Source organism: Colossoma macropomum, unplaced genomic scaffold (genome assembly GCF_904425465.1).
Source record: "Colossoma macropomum unplaced genomic scaffold, Colossoma_macropomum, whole genome shotgun sequence".
Lineage (NCBI taxonomy): Eukaryota > Metazoa > Chordata > Actinopteri > Characiformes > Serrasalmidae > Colossoma > Colossoma macropomum.
This window is the reverse complement of record NW_023494805.1, coordinates 5,677,547-5,698,133: the sequence shown is the minus strand read 5'-3', so window position 1 is coordinate 5,698,133 and position 20,587 is coordinate 5,677,547. Positions and strand designations below refer to the sequence as shown.

The following is a 20,587-nucleotide window of genomic DNA, read 5'->3' as shown; positions in this document are numbered from 1 at the left end:
CCTCATGCCACGACTCACTGGCATCTGGCACTGCTCTTGTAGCAGGTAGCATGTTACTGCAGTAGCTTAGCACGCTACAGTCTTAGTACAGGTTCATTCCAGTTCATTGAAGCCTCACTGATGCAAGTTTGGAGAATAATAACACAAAATCTGAATGAGTAAATCTGTGTTTTTGTGTGTGGAGCTGTTTAAACTACTTATAACCTGGTTAGCACCAGAGGATGAACATGAGTTACGTGAGAAGTCTAAACCACCAGCAATTTGAGCTCACTAGAACAGCACGGAGGCAACTTTACAGGACAAATACTCAATCTGATCGACTGAATTTGAGTGTCTGGTTTAGCAGTGGGGCAGCAAGGGGCTGTTTGCAATTTGCACAATTGAGCATTTTCATAGACCCTCACAGTTTGAATAACTGTTGACATTTAGAGACTTTTTAGTAGATTTTTGGGCATGACAATAATACATAAAACATGGTTAATTAGTTTATTATTATACACAGATTGTTTTTACTGTTTTAATTTATGGCTTTAAGGGTCTAATTCTTCACTGTTAAAATACACAATAATCCGTGAACATGGTCCTGTTTCTTGTTTTATTTCTTCCTTTATAGAATGATGCTATCAGTCTTTGCTGCTGGCATACTAGAATATCACATGGCATCAGGGCTTGTGGTCAAAGTGTTAAACAGAAGCTGTTTAGCCATGAAGGTGTTAACGTGATAGTGTGAATATGTTGCATGTTGTCAGGGGCCACTGTTATTTTTTTATCATCTGTGCATGTTTCTTAATTCTGTCTTGCATCGCCAACTGCATTGCATTTTGATCTGGCAGCTTCTCTATAGAGACACATTTTGCTATCTTCCTTATAAATTTCCTTGGATCTAAAATAAGGTTATCAGTCTAGACCACAAGTATTGAATTCCAATCTCTGAGGGCAATTTTATTCATTCTTTGCTCCAAAGCAACCACTGTTCCTGGCAATCAACTGATGAGTTCAACTGATGAGTTCAACTAGGTGTGTTTGAGCAAGTAAGTCCTCAAAATGTGCTGGCTGTGAGACAAAAAAGGCCATATGGGACTGTATATTAGTAATAAACCTTTCAAAACTATCAAATCAACCTGCATTTACCCTCTATTATAATGGCTTCTCAATGGAAGGTGAATTCCAAACCCAGGCCAGCAGCAGTTGGCTACTTAATGTATCTGGAGCCTTCATTCCTGGCTGAGGAACTGAAAACAATGGTACACAAATGAAAACCTAGCTAACTCCTTCCCCTAGATACCAGTCATAGCTTAACAACTGTGACTAGACATGGCAACTTCTGGCAAGCTTTCAGAATGATCTCTCACTTAAACAAACATTGACAGTTTCCAGACTGGCTGTTTGATGTAGAAAAAAGCCCAACGGCCCAATATTGCCTTTCAGCAGAAAAGCCCTACTTCTTACTCTATAACAGCAGTGTGAATATCCCTTGAGTGCATGGTCCCTCATGAATCCTGAATAAAGTTAAAGTTGTCTATGTGTAGCTATTTTTGCTTACCCTGTAGGTAGGTTGTAAATCAATTTACCTAAATAATAAAATAACAACAGTTAATGGATAATTAAATTAAAATGCCTAATGGTAGAAAAACCTCTGGGATTATATTTGAAGAGAAATTAGTCTTAATGTAACCTATGAAGTTAGATAGCTTATTTACACTGCTGTGTGGTAGCTAGGCGAGTCTTGCTAACAGCTATTCCTGGTATACTCACTACATTAGAGTAGACTTCCCCACTGCTGAAATGCCCTTGATTTGAGAACCACAGACAGGATTCTTATGACATACTTAATTTTGTGTGTGCATTATCACTGTGTAAAGACAACAGCAACAGTGTGAACTTAGCATCCAACTATTTGTGAAGTGTTATAAACAAGAGATTTTTACTGTGAAACTAATACGCTGTCAAATTACCTGTCATTTAGAAGTAATGCAGCCTGGGACCCACAACTTTTTTGCTGTATTTGTACCTCTTTGCATATATTCTAATGATATATGATGTTATATAAGTACAAACTCACTCATAAGCTTGTGAGATCTAACATCTAGTTTTTTAAAGTTCCTAAATGTTTAGAAGCTGTTTATACTTTAACAGGTGTTTCATGTGTAGATTGTATCTGGATTTACACTTATCATTAAATGTGTCTCCAGATGAGATCTAATTTACTTCCCTGTCTAAAAACCAAAAGTGTTGACTCGAGTCACATACCTTGGACTTGAGTCAGACTTGAGTCACATATTTGATAGGCCGAGACTTGACTCGACAAAATCAAAACAGATTTGCAGCTTGACTTTGACTTGAAACCTTGAACTCAGAAAGACTCAAACCCAAGTGGAAGAGACATGGAGAAGCATCTGGCTGCAAATGGGAAGTTGCTTTTCATGTGAATGTATTAGTTTCTTGCTAGGCCTGCCAGAACTGCATCAAATGTAAATTTAACACACAGCAACATTGTTAAATGTCTGTTACTGTGCTTATGCTTGGCTTCATTTCATTTCAGAAGTCAAGTGTGAGAATTCAAATTCACCTCAATGACCAAGCAAAGCATCTATAGCATCAATAAAATCTACTTTTGCATTCCACCTTAAATGGTGCAGAGGTTACATTCTGGCAGCTCTGATCCCATGCTCCCTTTGTGAAATCCAAAAATCCCAAGTTCAATAATACAATAGTACTGAAGATTATTTTCATGTGCAGTTGCACTGTTCTTTGTGTATACTGTTGTGCCTGAATGGTTATCCCTGTACTATGGATTAAGTCATTTTTTGAAAGGATAATTTACAGAAATACAGAAAAATATAGAAAAAAAAAACAAAAACACTTAATACACTATTATACGTTACTAGCGCACTGTCATTAAATGGGCTATATTGCTGTTACCCTCATTTTTTGGTAACAACTGTTTAGTGATGGCAATGGTAATGACATTAAATCTGCTGAAGAATGCATACTGGTTTGTTTAGAACTCAGGTCTTGACTTGGGACTTGACTCGAGACTCAAGTGCCAGGACTTGAGACTTACTTGTTACTTGCAACTCAGTGACTTGTTCCTACCTCTGGTAAAAACACATCAACACATGCATCCTTTCTGATTTACTTCAGCCCCAACCACCACCCCTTTGAAGATATGAAAAAGGCTTTGCTATCACTGGTCCAGTAAAAATCCAGTAAAAAATCATGGGTCTCAGTCTGCTTCTAAAATGAACGCTGCTTCAGTTTGTTGTTGGTAGGAAGATATTTTTATGATGGTCCAAATCAAACGAGAGAACTCAACACTATGCTTTTCTAATTGCACATCAGTGCTTTACTGTCTGCATAATCTGTTTTAACATTTTACTCTTTACAAACGCTCATATCATGCTTGCAGCATGAGCTGCTGTTAATACTTGCAAAGCAATGAAAACTGCAAAGATAAGCATTTGATTTTGGCACAAGGATGGCGAAGCATATTTTTTGGCCAAGCAACATGTACCTAATTAAATTCAAATGGAAAAATCAATCATTAAAAAGCTGATATCAAGTAAGGTGTATAATGATTGCTTTGAATGTGATCAACGTAAACGTTATTCATCTCTAGTTTTATCTGTTAATATGTTAATGTTACCCAAGACCAAGCAATGATCTGAGCTATACATTTTACAAAGTGGCAGTATATGGCAGTATAACATTCTTATTAGATGCAGAAAAATTACAGGCTCAAATAAGAAAATGTTCCTCTGCTTCACTCTGTTTGAAGCTATTTCCGTCTACTTCTTGTGGGGCATGAAATAGCACTCGCCACATGATATTATTTCCTCAACACTTAGACCAATCAAAACGACTCACAGCTCTAAAGTGTCTATTGAGGTCATACATGAGGCCTCTTTTACTACCAGGGCATTAGATCTCACTGTCCCTCTGTCTAAACAGCAGCAATGATCAGATTATTTTTCTTTTCTTTGTGCTTCTTTGAAACAGGTAAGTTGTATTTTGAATGGTGCATGTGTTTATATCACAAATAAACTGTTTAAGAACTGCTACATGTAAATAACTTTTGTTTCAGTGAAAACGTCTGACATCGTTGATCTTCAAGTACAAACAGTGAGGCGGGGAGACAAAGTGACAATAAAATGTGACCAAAAAGCAGCTAAAGATGATTTATTATTTTGGTATCAACAGAGTTTAGGAAAGCTGCCTCAGTACATCGTGAGACCATTTCTGACAGAAGGAAACTCTCCTCAAGAATCTAAAAAAGAAGTGAGGTACAGATTTGGTCGAGCATTTGAAAACAGCCGCTTCACTGTGGATAAAGAGACATTTGATCTCAGCATTACTGGAGTCAAAGAAGAAGATATAGGAATATATTTCTGTGGAAATTCAAAATCAACTGTTTTAGAGTTTATATCTGGAACGCTTCTGCTGTTTGCAGGTAACTGTGTGCTGTGTGTTATGTGTGTTGTAATTGTGTTATTGTTGTTTGTACTGATCACTGATAGTAGCATTGTTTCTCTTTATTTTCTACATTTACTGATCTATTTTAAAGATGAGAAGACTGACCATCATCCTCCACCTGAATCTGCTATCAAGAATGAAGAACCTGTTAAACTCCAGTGTTCAGTACAAGCAGTTACTCTGAGCTGTTCAGGAGAACACAGTGTGTACTGGATCAGACATGGATCAGGAGAATCTCATCCAGGAATCATCTACATTCATCCACACACCAGTGATGAGTGTGAGAAAAGCTCTGAGACTGATTCTCCTACACAGAGCTGTGTCTACAAACTCCCCAAGAGAAACCTCAGCCTCTCTGATGCTGGAACTCACTACTGTGCTGTGGCTGCATGTGGAGATGAAGCTAAATCTACTGAAAAAGGTAAATAAAACTTCAGCTTTTGAAAACATAAAATGTAACTTCATATTCATTGGCAGAATCTAATTTATAGAATCTTGTTGCATTACATTGTGTGTATCTATCTATCTATCTATCTATCTATCTATCTATCTATCTAGCTGTTTTCCATGCAGGTGACGTCTGCTCTGTGTGGCTCTTCATTGTCAAAGTTGTAGTCCTTGCTGGTCTTTTTGTTACACAAACAGTGCTTCATATTTTTATTCTATTTAGCCAAAAGTAAAGACGTTTTAAGTGGAGACACTAAATACTGATTTTAACAGACAAATATATTTATTGTACCTCCTAATAATGTTATATTGTACAATTGTGATTTCCAGTATAAATGACTGTACAAAGTTTTGTTTGCTTTTTTATGAGTGTTTTGAGCTTCAGTCAGTGATGTAGCTTCATTTGTCCGACTGAAGCAATGACTTAGCTTTTCAACCATTTAAGACTGTTTTAGTGTTCATTTTTTACACTATGTATCATGCTTTATTAATGATTCTTATGCCTAATTAGTGATGCAACCAACATGCTGATTATTCTTTATCAGCTCTTTTTAACATTTCACTTCTGAAAAAGAACTCTACACACGTGTCAGTGTCAATAACAACTCTTTAACTGTATAGTGAAGATGTTTTCTTCTTGTATTTTGTTTGTAGGTTTGTTTTTTATTATTTTGGTTCATGTTTGAAAATGCTTTGCATATTACAGAAACTGGGCCATCATTGCTATGACGAGCAGCTTAGACATTTTGTCTTTAGGTCATCTGTCTAATGTGTAGAAGAGTGAGATGTTTCTGGGTGGAGAATAAAGTTTTGCTGAACTCTGTATATAAATATTGACTCAACTGTGATTTCAACTAAATTAAACTGTGCTAAACAGATTTAAATGTATCAGTCACTGAATGAAACATCTGCCATTGTTTTCTTTGTTTCATCTTTAGAATAAATGTTACAAAGATATTCTGCTGTCCAGTGTGAGGTTGTTTCGTTAGTAACTCATCAGATAATCATACTACTTTTTATTCTGTGCTGAAAAGCTTATTGTTAGGCCCACATACACCTCGGAAATGTATACGATAAGAATAACATATTATTCTGACTAGACTATGAACGTCTTGTTCCAGTAGAGATTATCACTCATTCTTTGAAATGATTTTATACAAAGACTTCAGCCCTCATTAAATGGGCCACTACCCACCCCACTCTGCGTCTCTGAACTGTTAGGACTACAGAAACACACATCACATACAATTCACAAAGAACTATAAAACTGCTTTACTGACTGCTAATAAAGGTTGAAATCCCTCCATGCACACTCAGTGAGACTCTTGTTTATCACTGTGCAGCACAAGCATGCAAAGTCATCTTCACGAGTTTGCCTACCACTTTATAATAAGACTATCCTTATAAAAGGTTTAAAGGTAGTTTGGTAATGGCTATAAATTGGGTCATAAACACCTTAAAATGCATTAATAAGTAGTTATAACGCATAAATAAAAAGGGCAACAATGACTTGTTTCTTGCCAGATAGTGAGACCACATTCATATATCATGTTAAAGGAGAATTCCTTTTTGGAGCATTTTAAAGGTGCCATATACTGCATTTATTCAGTATTTTAAATTGTTCTCTGATGTCTACACAGAAGGTATGTCACTTCGGTCAGGGTGAAAAATGCCCAGATGTGCTTTTACATGCCCATTGGCGAGCTTATGATTTGGCCCTAGAATGAAACAAGCTGTTTTCTCTTTTTTGTTAGGCTCATGAATGATGTGATGAGCTCTGCTCTGATTTGCTGGTTTACAGTGAGGCACCATGATGACTCACACAGAAGCAACATGTCAAAACAGACACAGGCAGGACAATGAAATCATTCTCTGTGTAAATATACGAGGTCATCATACTATTTAGTTAGCTATGCTAGTTACTTGGAGTTTGCTCATGGCTAACATTACCTATACTAGGTACTCGCTTTCAATCTTGACAACAACACAAAGTGGATTATCGTTAATAGCTCACTGTGAAACTTTCAATTAAAGACTTGTTTAAGATTTAAGGCTTCAACAGTCAAAAAGTGGATAAAATCACACAGCATGGCTACTTAGCTACTTACAGGTTGTGGTTGGGGTTGTGATGCCAATAAAGTTGGAACAGTGCCAAAAGCCAAGCGAAGCCTGCTCAATATATTCCAAAGTTTGAAAAACTGTACAGAGTTGCTCAGTCATCATTGTTTACTTCAGGGCTCATTGTTGCCTTTTTTATTGACACTATGTACAAAAATGGACAAAAGTATTGTGACACCTACATATTACACCCACAGAAGCTTTTATGACATCCCATTCTAAATCCATAGGCAATAATATGAAGTTGGTCTCCCTTTGCAGCCATAACAGCTTCCACTCTTCAAGGAGCTTTCTATAAGATTGTGGAGTGTGTCTGAGGGAATTTCTACCCATTCATCCAGAAAAGCATTTGTGAGGTCAGACGAGAGGGCCTGACTCACAATCCCCGTTCTAGTTCATCCCAAAGGGGTTAAGGTTAGGGCTCTGTGCGGGCCAGTCAAGTTCTTACATGCCTAACTCACCCAGCCATGCCATTATGGGCCTTGCTTTGTGCACTGGGGCTCAGTCATGTTGGAACCGAAAAGGTCTTCCCCAAACTGTTCTCACAAAGTTGGAAGCATGCAGTTGTCCAAAGCAATTTGGAGCTCTTTAGCGAGTGATTCAACAGTGGAAAGGCACTCTGCAGCTTGTGTGGTCTACCAATTCGTGGCTGAGCTGTTGTTGCTTCAAGGTATTTCCATTTCACAATAATAGCACTTACAGTTGACAGGGGCAGATCTAGCAGGACAGAAATTTCACAAACAGACTTGTGGCAGAGGTGGCATGTTATGACAGTGCCATGGTTAAAGTCACTGAGCCCATCAGTGACTTTAAACATAGGGGGGTCCAGGACTCCTAATTAACCTCTTGGACCCCCTAAATGTCTCAAAATCCTGGGTCCCTGAAAATAAACTTATTATGATGTTACGCTGTCCATGAGGGTAAAATAGATACTCATATTCAAATTCAGGAAAAGCTCATTGTTTAGCTGCTTCACCCACAGTCAGGGAGCTTCTGTCTTTGGTATTCTTCACTAACTAGAGACACAGCTCTGCTCTGCCTCAGGGTGGCGCTGTAGCAAATTGGCTCACCCAGTTGGTCCTTCATAGCCTATCAACTGTTACTATGCCCAGAATACCTCTGAAATATGTGACAGTGAATGAGTGAATGTTTAAATGGAAATGTTGCTCATTTCTAATGTCTCTTTCAGACATTAGTCTGTTAATTATTGAAAACGTTTCTTTATTTTTCACTGTTATCATCAATATTACTGTCTTGTCAGGCATATGGTTTGAATATTGCTTTGTGGATAGTGTTAATGCTAGTGGTATTAGCGGACGATAGCTAATGCAGGGCTTCCTGAAAGAATTCAGTGTAAACTGAAATCTCCTGCACTACAATCAAACTAAAAAGTGCAAGTTGTCAAAATTAAATGCTTTATAAGTACAAATAACTAAGAAAAAGCTGTTTTGTTTCCATTTAATGTCAGTGTTTGAAGCAATAGATCAGAGACTGGGACTCTCTTTAACACCGGTTTCATACTTTAATCTGCTACCATCAGCTGTTAAACTATTTCTGGTGTGAAATAGCACTCACCACAAGATAGTATTTCCTCAAAACTATCAGACCAATCAAAATGGCCCACGGCTGTAAAACATCCATTTAGGTCACACATGAGGCCTCTTTTACTACTGAACACACAAGAGATCAGAACATTAGATCTCACTGTCTCTCTGTCTAAACAGGAACAATGATTGGATTACTTTTCACTCTTTGCCTCTTTGTAACTGGTAAGGGATTTCTTCAATGGTTAACATATTTATATCACAAACAACATGTTACAGACCTGCTACATATAACTTACCGGTTTATTTTGGCCTTTTTTCAGGAAAAATGTCTGATCTTATTGAGCTTCAAGTACAAAAAGTGAGGCTGGGACATGAAGTGACAATAAAATGTGACCAGAAAACAGCCAAATATAATTTAATTTGGTATAAACACAGTTTGATATCAGCATTACTAGAGTCAAAGAAGAAGATATAGGAATATATTTCTGTGGAAAAGGAAAATCAGCTGCTTTAGAGTTTATATCTGGAACCCTTTTGCTGTTTGCAGGTAACTGTGTTCACACATTCAACTGTCATTGTTGTTGTTTTGTACTTTTTATTGATATTAGCATTATTTCTCTTTACCCTCTACATTTACTGATCTATTTTAAAGATGAGAAAACTGACCATCATCCTCCACCTGAATCTGCTATCAAGAATGAAGAACCTGTTAAACTCCAGTGTTCAGTACAAGCAGTTACTCTGAACTGTTCAGGAGAACACAGTGTGTACTGGATCAGACATGGATCAGGAGAATCTCATCCAGGAATCATCTACATTCATCCACACACCAGAGATGAGTGTAAGAAAAGCTCTGAGACTGATTCTCCTACACAGAGCTGTGTCTACAAACTCCCCAAGAGAAACCTCAGCCTCTCTGATGCTGGAACTCACTACTGTGCTGTGGCTGCATGTGAACATGAAGCTAAATCTAATGGAAAAAGTAAATCGATATATATATAATCTTTCTCTGTGTGGGATTATTTATGTTGTAATGGGATGAAATGATGTCACCCTGATTGGACACTGAGTATGGCCTCAAGAAAACACTTTCATAGTGAAAGAGAAAGTATCTTTTAAAAAAAAAACAATAAACATTAAAATTTACTATGCAACAGAAAACATATTTCCTGTGACAGAATCTTCCTCATATTATGGAATACTTACATGTGGAGCTTCACATTGATGCCTCTATTACCTCAAGATCTATGTCTTCCAGGATTTGTTCAGGAAAAGAGAGGTAAAATAAATAAACTCCATAATTACATCCATATGCATACTGCTATTTACATATATATTACATATATCTGTTTCTCTGTCCTCTTTCTAGCTCTTTTGGGCATTTTTGCTTGCCATTAACAAGAGCACATTTTCCATTAATGTAACATGGAAAAAAATGCTACCCACAATGACAGACGAGGCATATGCTTGAATATCACTTAGTACTCAGTCGGGTTGGCCACTGGATTGCCTACTTTTGTTCACTGGTGTGACGACAGCTTAAGGAAGTGCTAGAAACACAGTGCAAAATCAGTTCTGGTAAACTGCAAAACTGAACATAGCAAAGCAAGTGGAAGAACAGCAGAAAACACTGCAACATCGAGACGCTGGCTTGTGGTCAAAGTGTTAAACAGAGAAGACTAATTGCTATGAGGACTATTAACATGACAATGTGAATGATGTATTTAGTCCAAAGTTCAAGGATGTTTTGCTTATTGTCGAAGGCCACAGTTATTTCTGATAATCTGGTATGTGCATTAATTCTATTTAGACACACTGATAATGGCTTTTGTACAGAGATACTGCACACAGATCTGCAGAGAATAAGAGAGAAAGCTTTTCTATATTAGTCGAAAGTGTTCTTGCTTAGTTTACAGTTGAGCTATTGGAAACTCTGAAGATTCCTCATCTGACTCACTGCTGTTTTTTATGTATATTCTTCTGTGCTGTAAACATGTCTACATTAACATTATGCAAAAAAGACACAGCAGTCAGCCATTTGTGAAGTGTTATTAACATGAGCTGTTGAGGACATGTGACAAACTTGACAACAGTTTATGACTGGTGGCAAATGCAGAAGTGTTAGTGGAAGATGGCCTACTATACAAATGCATTCACTCAGTGACCCAAAGCAGTTATGCCAAGTTGTTTGAGAAACTGGTCTTTCTGCCCATGGCAAATATCTATTATTGCACATTAATGCAGCTTGGATCCTAGAGATGATCTTGAGACAGTGCTGCTCAGAAGTATTACCACACTTGGAAAAGAGGAGGAAGTAAGGCAAAAAGTGTTTATCAGATTGATCTTACAGTAAAAATAAGTGGGGAGTTAAATATTTTAATGCTGAAAAATATTTCAGAAACACTTTTCCTTAATAAATATGAGGAGATATACAGGCCAGACACCTTTTATCATTGATCAGCATGAGGAAGATCAGAGGATACACTATGGCTATGAGGGCACTATGACGACAATAATAATGATGTCTCAAAGTGTTTAGTTCAAAAGAACTAGAGGAATGATGGACCTGCTCAGCCACTTTGGGGCCTCTTATACATGCCATTCACCAGTCAAACATCACTTCCTCTTGAATGCATGTCACAATGCACAATTATCTTCATATGCCAACCTTTGTATGAACTCCTTAACTGTTTCTGGTAACTCTGCCTTACTCCTCTATGTTCATATATATATATATATATATATATATATATATATATATATATACCTCTGCTTATGCTATCAATGTGCATGATGCTTAACACAATTGGTAGTCCACTACACTTTTTTGCTGTTATTGACCTTAAAGAGGCAAAATTACTTAATCATTCAACCGTTTAGATGTAAACAAAATCATTCAGTATGGTTTAGTGTGAAATGCGCCTTTCTAAAGAAATTTAATGAGTCACAATTGTTCACTATTGTAGTGTTAGGAACCAGATGTCTGTATGTCTACATTACAATTATAACCATTTTAACTGCTATCCAAAATGACCAGTGAATTACATGTGTCTTATAGTTTTTATATGTCATGCTGATAATGGTTAAATAGTGCTAAATTTGAAAAAAATACTTTTTTGGGTACTATTTTTTCTTTACAATGCCCTGTATGCCTTTGTGTTGTTTGGGTTGGTGGCATTGCGTCACATGGTGCCAGCAAAACTTAGAGCCTATGTGAGTAACATTATTCATCAGAGAAGCTGTGATAGATCACAGTTGAATGAACTGGTAAGCAGAGTAGCAAGTTTGTTGTTGACACCATCAATTTCCATTCGCCCTGGGTTCTTCTGTTTTGGCACCAGTGGGTTCAGTCTCTCTCTCTCTCTCTCTCTCTCTCTCTCTCTCTCTCGCTGCTGTTAGTCATTTGTGTATTCTGGTTCAAATCAATATGGCTCTAGGACTTTTTGGAAACAGACCTCCTCAAAATCCTCCACACACTTTGCAATCTTCCAAAAAAGGTAAGAATACTGTAAAAATAAAATGTAAACAAAAGCTGAACAGAAAATTCACTGAACAGAAAACGACGCCAAGCAACACTGGAACTATGGAAAGTGAAAAGTGAAAAGGATCAAAAACAGATTGAACAGTCACGTGTTTTCACCAAATCCTCAATATAGATTCAAGATAACACAGCATAATTGAAATTCTGTGATACATATTATTTTTAATTCGATTAAATAGTAAACAATCATGCTGATAAAAACTTTTTGTACTGTGTCACTGTGAATGCAGGGTGAATGCAGCTGCCGTACAAAGATTTTTTGAATCTTTCCGCTTTCCGTAGTTCCAGTGTTGCTTGGCATGTCCGAGGACCTTTTTAAAGGGAATGTGAATTTGAGGGGGAACTGAATCTGATGCAACACCAGCGTTAGCCGTGTTGAGCGGCTGCAGCTACAGGCTTGTAACTACAAAAGCACGTTAGCTGATGCGCATTGATCTCAGTTGAGAATGCAGTTTTGACAGGAAGTAATCCTGGAGTAATACTATATGTCAAAAATACATTTTAGGCCAAACCTTAATAACAAAACTATCACAAAACAATTTCTCAGGTACCAAACAATGCATTTATAACCATTTTGTGTAATAACTCCATGGGATGAAGCTCTTAGAGCCATTAAAGGCTTCTGATGTCTGGTTTCTAGTACTACAATGGTGAACAATTCTGACTCAGTAAATTTCTCTAGAAAGGTGCATTATACACTGACTGACTCTGAATGATTTTATTTACCTCTAAACCATTGAATGATTAAGTAATTAAAATGTAATGAAGATCAATAATTCTAAATAATCTGGACACACATATGTGTGACAGGTAACACATCAGCACTTTTAAAGCTACAGCACTTTTGTTTCTGCTTATGATCTAAAATGCCCTCTGATCTTGTTTACCAGAAAATATATGCACCGATCCAGTTTCCTCACAACCCACTTATTATATTAAGTGCTCATTCTCACACACATTAGCTCTTGTTGTCTGGGATCTTAGTAAATCAGGGCCTTAGTGGCCTTTGGTGGCAGCAACAATGTTGATTTCACTCGATTCTGACTTTGGCTTGTGGTCAAAGTGTTAAGCCGAGAGAACTTACAGCCATAAGGACATGATGATAGTGTAAAAGTCAAAAATTCTAAGAGTGTTTTGCTTGTTGTTGACCATAGTTATTTTTGACAATCTGGCATGTGCATTTATTCTAATTAGATGGTGTCTCATCTCACCTATTGTATTCCCACTGATACTGGCTTTGTACAGAGACACTGCACAGTCTGCAGAGAGTAAGAGACAGAGCTCTTCTTGCAACGTTTCCTGAAAAAACAACTGAAACAGAATAACAAACTTTTATGAACAAAACTGGTCATTTAAAAGGCTTCACCTCTACCACCTTTAAACATCTCAGTAATTTATGATCACCTTGACTATACTAGCATATTTCACAAATGCGTTACTTAATGTGTGAACTGCTTGATAAACACCATCATTTAAAGAAATCAGCTGACTGTCGTGAGTTATTCTTAACACACAGCGCATTCTGAACCCTAAATATGTTTTATCACAATAGCTGTTATTGTCGTTTGTCAAGGCATTGCAAGTTCACGTTTTACAGCAGAAGGAGTCAAGCACCAGCACTGTTCTCTAGCGGAACCCGATAAATCCGTTTATCGAATCAGCACGCAGTATTCGGGTCAGGTGATGCAACACTGCCGCAAATTGTTTTAGGCAGAAACTCAATTGGCTCCATCTCCCTACAAAGTGCAGTACATAGGTCTTAAAATAACAGCTACTGTATCTAAACAGAGCACATTGTGTTTAAAAACCATATTGGATTCAGCCATGTGTGCACAGTTCCATACTGGACATGAAGTGTAACATTTTGGTGTTAAAGTCAAAATTTCATGACTCACATAGTGCACTATATAGGGATCACTGAGCCATTTGAGATTCAGCTTTAGGATTTTCCAAGGTATGATCTTATAGATGTGCAATATTGCCCATTAATGGCATGTTTTTTTGTTGGAGTGCAGCTTTTTACCTGCTTATTTTATGTTAATGAATGTTATATATTGCCTTTAAAAGAAATTTGTATGTATTAATTGGCTTAAAACTTTGAAACATGAAAAGCCTTTGGAGTCATTTGCTTTTAATAAAAAAAAAAAAAAAGTTTAATTTTGTAAGTTACCTGCATTTTATTGAGTTATTTAAACTTAATAAAAAATAACCTAACAGCAGTTTGATGGATATTACCTGGAATTTACAAAGATGTATGAACATTTTGGAGATATCTGTTTTAGCAAATGAGCTCCTCACTTTGTCCATATGGTCACTAGAAGGGAAGCTTCACAACAATAGAAGAACCCTTTTTGGTGCTATTTAGAACTTTTTTCAAAAAGGTTCTATAGAACAACACTCTCTCCATCAATCTGAAGAATGATTTCACCCTGCAAACAACCACTTAAGCATGTAAATGGTTCTTTAAGTGTTATGGTTCTGTATAGAACCATTGTCTTTACTAAAGAACCCTTGAAGAACCATCTTATGTAAAAATGTAGAATGCTATTCAGATACATTTCCCCACATCAAAACTTTCCACACTGAATCGGAACAGTGTTTTTTTGTTGTTGTTGTTGTTGTTGTTGTTGTTGTTGTTGGTGTTTTATTTCCTTGATGGTCACACTGCAACAAAAACAATCAGAGGTTAAAAATTTCTTCAAGTGCAAAAACAGTACAGCCAGTAATAGTAACAAGGCAAGCAGTGCAGTTGGGTAGACTATTTTCCATTTTGTAAAAGCAAAAGAAGCCCAGAGGGTTTCACTGCCTCATTCAGCAGCTTTCACATTTAGTTTGGATGTCTGTGACTCAGTTGAACCCATTTCAGCTCATTTTGGAGACTCTAACTCCGTCCAGCAGAAGACAAAATAAATCTTTTAAAGTCTATAAAAATCTTGTATTTGCTGGGACACAATCAGTCTGTTTCCTTGGTTGTTGCCAGGTCAACACCAGAGACAGCAGGTTAGTGATTTCATGTCGCCTGCAAAAGTTGCCAAAAATCAAACAGAAGGGGGAATAAAAATCACTATCCTGAAAATCACATTTACCCTGCAAGAAATCTTCAGTTATACACGTGTTCAAATTACTTTTTTGATGTCAGAATAAACCAGTGTGTTAAGGCCTTTATGCTACATAGACTGGATATGATGAAGGAAAAAAACCCTGATTGGACAATTTCCATTATTTCAAAAAATGTAACCAACTTTTTTCCAAGGACAACTTACAGTATACAGTATGACAATGTATCAATGCTATGACATAAGTCTGGTAAAACTGCGGGCGAAAGCAGAAACACAAACAGAAGATGCTCCATTATAACACATCTCAACACACATTAGAAAATCCCCTAGTTCACTTAGTGACCCTCAGCAGTTAGCAGTGTCTACTAACTGGCTGACATACTGACCTCTCTGCTAGTGGAAGAACACTATTACTGTGAATTTAACAAAGTCTTGAATGTAGAGAACCTGACTGTTCACTAATAAGACAGCTTAGGTTGCAGAGAAGCTCTCAAGATGCTGTGTTGGCCAGGATTACTGGCACTATTGGCAAAGCTAATTTGGAATAAAGTATTTGAAGAAAAAAAAAAACAAAATTACAATTAATGTCAGGTTTTAGCATCTGTAAACATTGTAAAGAACAAAACCTAACTGAAATACAGTATTCCCATTCATATGTTCCCCTTTTATCTTTTCTAAGAACAGCTTAGTCATTAGGAACTGAGGGCACTTTGCACCAGTTTCAGGTCCTCTACCTTTTTTAAAAGCAGCTGTGAATAAGCATGAGGATCTCAATTACGATATAAAAGTAATATAACACTAATTATGCACAGCCATTAAAGACTCAAATAAGAAAACGCTTTTCTGCTTCATTCTATTTAACCCAAGTTTCATTCTTTAAATAGCAAAGCTGTTTCCATCAACTTCTTATTTGGTTTGAAATAACACTCTGTACTTGATATTATTTCCTCAAAACTATCAGACCAATCAAAACAACTCACAGCTTTAAACGTCAGTTCAGGTCACAAAAGAGATCAGCAGACTTCACTGTCTCTCTGTCTAAACAGGAACAATGTCTGGACTGCTTTTGGTGTTTTGCCTCTGTGTAACTGGTAAGTGATGTTTTGAATGGTTAATATATTTACACCACAAACAACATGTTACCAACCTGCTACATGTACAGTCATATGCAAATGTTTGAACACCTTCAGTCATATTACATTTTCATTGATATTTCAAGTGAAAAAACACATCCTCTACACGGAACAAATATATTGTTTATTTAAAATAATGGAATAAAATAAGACAAACTATAAAATGTGCCATAATTTTTGCACATGCCACATTTTCTTTTTCTATTTCGCAGCAATATGTTACATTCAGCAAATAAACAGTAACTGTGTATTAAAATATGCAGAACTGTGTAGAGGATGTGTTTATTTTCACTTAGAAAATCAACAAAACATGTCATTTGACCAAAGGTGCTCAAACATGTGCATAAAACTGTAAATAACTGCTTTATTTTAGCAATTTTTTAGTCTTTGAAAGTTTTTGTTTTGTTTTGTCTCTCCAGTGAAAACGTCTGACATCACTGATCTGCAAGTACAAACAGTGAGGCGGGGAGGTGAAGTGACAGTAAAATGTGACCAAGAAGCAGCCAAAGATGATTTAGTTTGGTATCAACAGAGTTTAGGAAAACTGCCTCAGTATATTGTGAGAAAAGTTATGACTAAAACAAACTCACCTCAAGAATCTAAACCAGCAGTAAAGCACAGATTTAGTCGAGCATTTAACAACAGCCACTTCACCTTGGATGAAGAGTTTAATCTCAGTATTAATGAAGTCAAAGAAGAAGATATAGGAATATATTTCTGTGGAAAAGGAAAATCAGCTGCTTTAGAGTTTATATCTGGAACCTTTTTGCTGTTTGCGGGTAACTGTGTTCACACATTTGCCGTAATTGTTGTTATTGTTGTTTTGTGCTGTTCATTGATATTAGCATTATTTCTCTTTAACTTCTACACTTACTAATCTATTTAAAAGATGAGAAGACTGACCATCGTCCTCCACCTGAATCTGGAGGAGTAGGAATCATCTACATTCATCCACACAGCAGAGATGAGTGTGAGAAAAGCTCTGAGACTGATTCTCCTACACAGAGCTGTGTCTACAAACTCCCCAAGAGAAACCTCAGCCTCTCTGATGCTGGAACTCACTACTGTGCTGTGGCTGAATGTCAACATGAAGGTAAATCTAGAGGAAAAGGTAAAAAAAGCTTCTGTAAGGTAATTGCACTGACATGTGGACATGAAGCTAAATCTAATAGAAAGGGTAAATGAAGCTTCTGCTTTTGAAAAAAAGTAACTTCATTAGTGGAATCTAACACATAGATTAGAATCTTAGCGGGCATGATGCATAACACTGTCTATCTATCTACCATTCTATATATCTAGCTCGCTATCTATTTATTTATTTATTTGTTTGTTTGTTTGTTTTGTTTTCCATGCAGGTGACGTCTGCTCTGTGTGGCTCTTCATTGTCAAAGTTGCAGTCCTTGCTGGTCTTTTTGTTACACAAACAGTGCTTCATATTTTTATTCTATTTAGTCAAAAGTAAAGACGTTTTAAGTGGAGACACTAAATACTGATTTTAACAGACAAATATATTTATTGTACCTCCTAACAATGTTAGAATATACTATTGTGATTTCCAGTATAAATGACTGTACAAAGTTTTGTTTGCTTTTTTATGAGTGTTTTGAGCTTCAGTCAGTGATGTAGCTTCATTTGTCCTCTCCTGTTATTAACAGCCAATGACTGAAGCAACGACTTGGCTTTTCAACCATATAAGACTATTTTAAACAGTGTTCAATTTTTAGACTATGTTGTCTGTTTCATGCCTAATTAATTGTTATGCCTAATTAATGATGCAACTAACATGCCGATTATTCTTTATTAGTGCTATTTAACATTTCACTTCTGAAAAAGAACTCGACACCTGTGTCAGTGTCAATAACAACTCTTTAACTGTACAGTGAAGATGTTTTCTTCTTGTATTTTGTTTTATTTTTTATTATTTTGGTTCATGTTGGAAAATGCTTTAGACAAAACAGAAACCAAGCCATCATTGGTATGATGAGTTGCTTAGACATTTTGTCTGTCTAATGTGTAGAAGGGTGAGATGTTTCTGGGTGAAAAATAAAGCTTTGCTAAACTCAGTATATAAATATTGAGACAGTGTGATTTCAACTAAATTCAACTGTGCTAAACAGATTTAAATCTATCAGCTCTGATTGGCTTTGAATGAAACGTCTGCTGTTATTTTCTTGCGTTTACCTTCAGAATAAATGTTACAAAGAGTTTCTGTTGTCCAGTGTGAGGTTGTTTTGTTAGTAACTCATCAGATAATAATACTACTTTTATTATGTGTTGAAAAGCTTATTGTTAGGTTCACATATTATTCTGACTAGACTATGAACGTCTTGTTCCAGTAGAGATTATCACTCATTCTTTGAAATGATTTTATACATATATAAAGACTTCAGCCCTCATTAAATGGGACACTACCTGCCCCGCTCTTCGTCTCTGACCTGTTAGGGCTACTGTCACGTACATCACATAAAATTCACAGAGAGCTATAAAACTACTTTAAGGACAGCTAATAAAGGTTCAAATCTCCCCATGCAGACTTAGTGAGACCCTTGTTTATCACTGTGCAGCACAAGCTTGTTATCTTCAGGAGTTTACCTACCACTTTACAATAAGGCTATCCTTATAAAGCCTTTATAAATCGTTTAGAAGTAGTGTATTAATGGCAATAAATTAGGTCATAAACACCTTAAAAATCATTAATAAGCAGTTATAACACATAAATAATAAGGGCAACAATGACTTGTTTCTTGCCAGATAGTGAGACCACATTCATATATCATGTTAAAGGAGAATTCCTTTTTGGAGCATTTTAAAGGTGCCATATACTGCATTTATTCAGTATTTTAAATTGTCCTCTGATGTCTACACAGAAGGTATGTCACTTCGGTCAGGGTGAAAAATGCCCAGATGTGCTTTTACATGCCCATTGGTGAGCTTATGATTTGGCCCTAGAATGAAACAAGCTGTTTTCTCTTTTTTGTTAGGCTCATGAATGATGTGATGAGCTTTGCTCTGATTTGCTGGTTTACAGTGAGGCACCATGATGACTCACACAGAAGCAACATGTCAAAACAGACACAGGCAGGACAATGAAATCATTCTCTGTGTAAATATACGAGGTCATCATACTATTTAGTTAGCTATGCTAGTTACTTGGAGTTTGCTAGTGGCTTACGTTACCTGTACTTGGTACTTGCTTTCAATCTTGACAACAACACAAAGTAAACTACAGTTGTTAGATCACTGTAAACTCACACTTTCAATTAAAGACTTATTTAAGATTTAAGGCTTCAACAGTCAGAAAGTGGATAAAACCACGCAGCATGGCTACTTAGCTACTTACAGGTTGCAGTCGGGGTTGTGATGCTAATAAAATTGGAACTGTGCCAAATGCCGAGTGAAGCCTGCTCCACATTGTCCAGAGTTTGAGAAACTCTACAGAGTGAAATGTGTAGAGCAAACAACTGTAAATGAAAGTTGTCCAGGGTCCTGTTCAGGGCTAAATAATAAACTAACTGCTGAATAGTAGCATTACACAAGTTTTTTATTTATTTATTTATTTTTTTTTGCCAAATCATTGCTTTTTTCACTCATCCATAACTTTTATGCACCTTTTCCTTTTTGTTCCTTCCCCATCCCTTCATTCTTCCAACTGCTATTTCTCTTCCATAAACTGATTTGACTCGTTACCCTGTTTAAGTTTATTGAATTAATAATTAAACTATTTATTTATATGTTTATTTTTAGCTGAAAAATTGTGTTGAAACCTACACTGAATCATGTAGTTCCAAATCGATAGTTTCAAATTGATTTTATTTCATTTAACCCGCCATCTTTGCTTGTTTCTTTTGTGTCTCTTTCCTCGCTGATTACTGAAAAAGCACACATTAAACACATTATAAAAGGCTATCTGTACCAAACCCCAGCTAACGGGAAAGGCAGCTACTCATACAGTTAATGAGACAAAACACAGCCTAATGTACTGCTGATTTCTTAATAATGTTAGCTACATGATACTATACCGTCAATATGCTAGTTGACAGTGAACTCTCTCATGCTGGTTGCAGTTTGTCATGAATAGGTAACTTTAATTTCTCATCTAATCACTAATTTTTCTGACTACAGAGCCTGTAGCATAAACTGAGCAGCTACTGGATCTATACTAAAGCATGCGGATTTAGCCAGCAACACAACAAGCAGTCCAAACAAAAAATGAAGTATAGGATTTGCATTTGTAATGTGTTAATTGCAGTCATAAACTCTTAGCTAGCT

General features: G+C 36.5%; 1 long non-coding RNA gene across 1 annotated transcript; it reads left to right on the top strand.

The window, feature by feature from the left end:
• The first annotated feature begins 8,703 nt into the window (after positions 1–8,703).
• On the top strand, positions 8,704–9,567 carry LOC118826017. The gene is made up of 3 exons (XR_005008719.1): positions 8,704–8,807; positions 8,906–9,132; positions 9,238–9,567. It is a non-coding gene; the product is annotated as an uncharacterized LOC118826017 (long non-coding RNA).
• Positions 9,568–20,587: the final 11,020 nt, after the last annotated feature.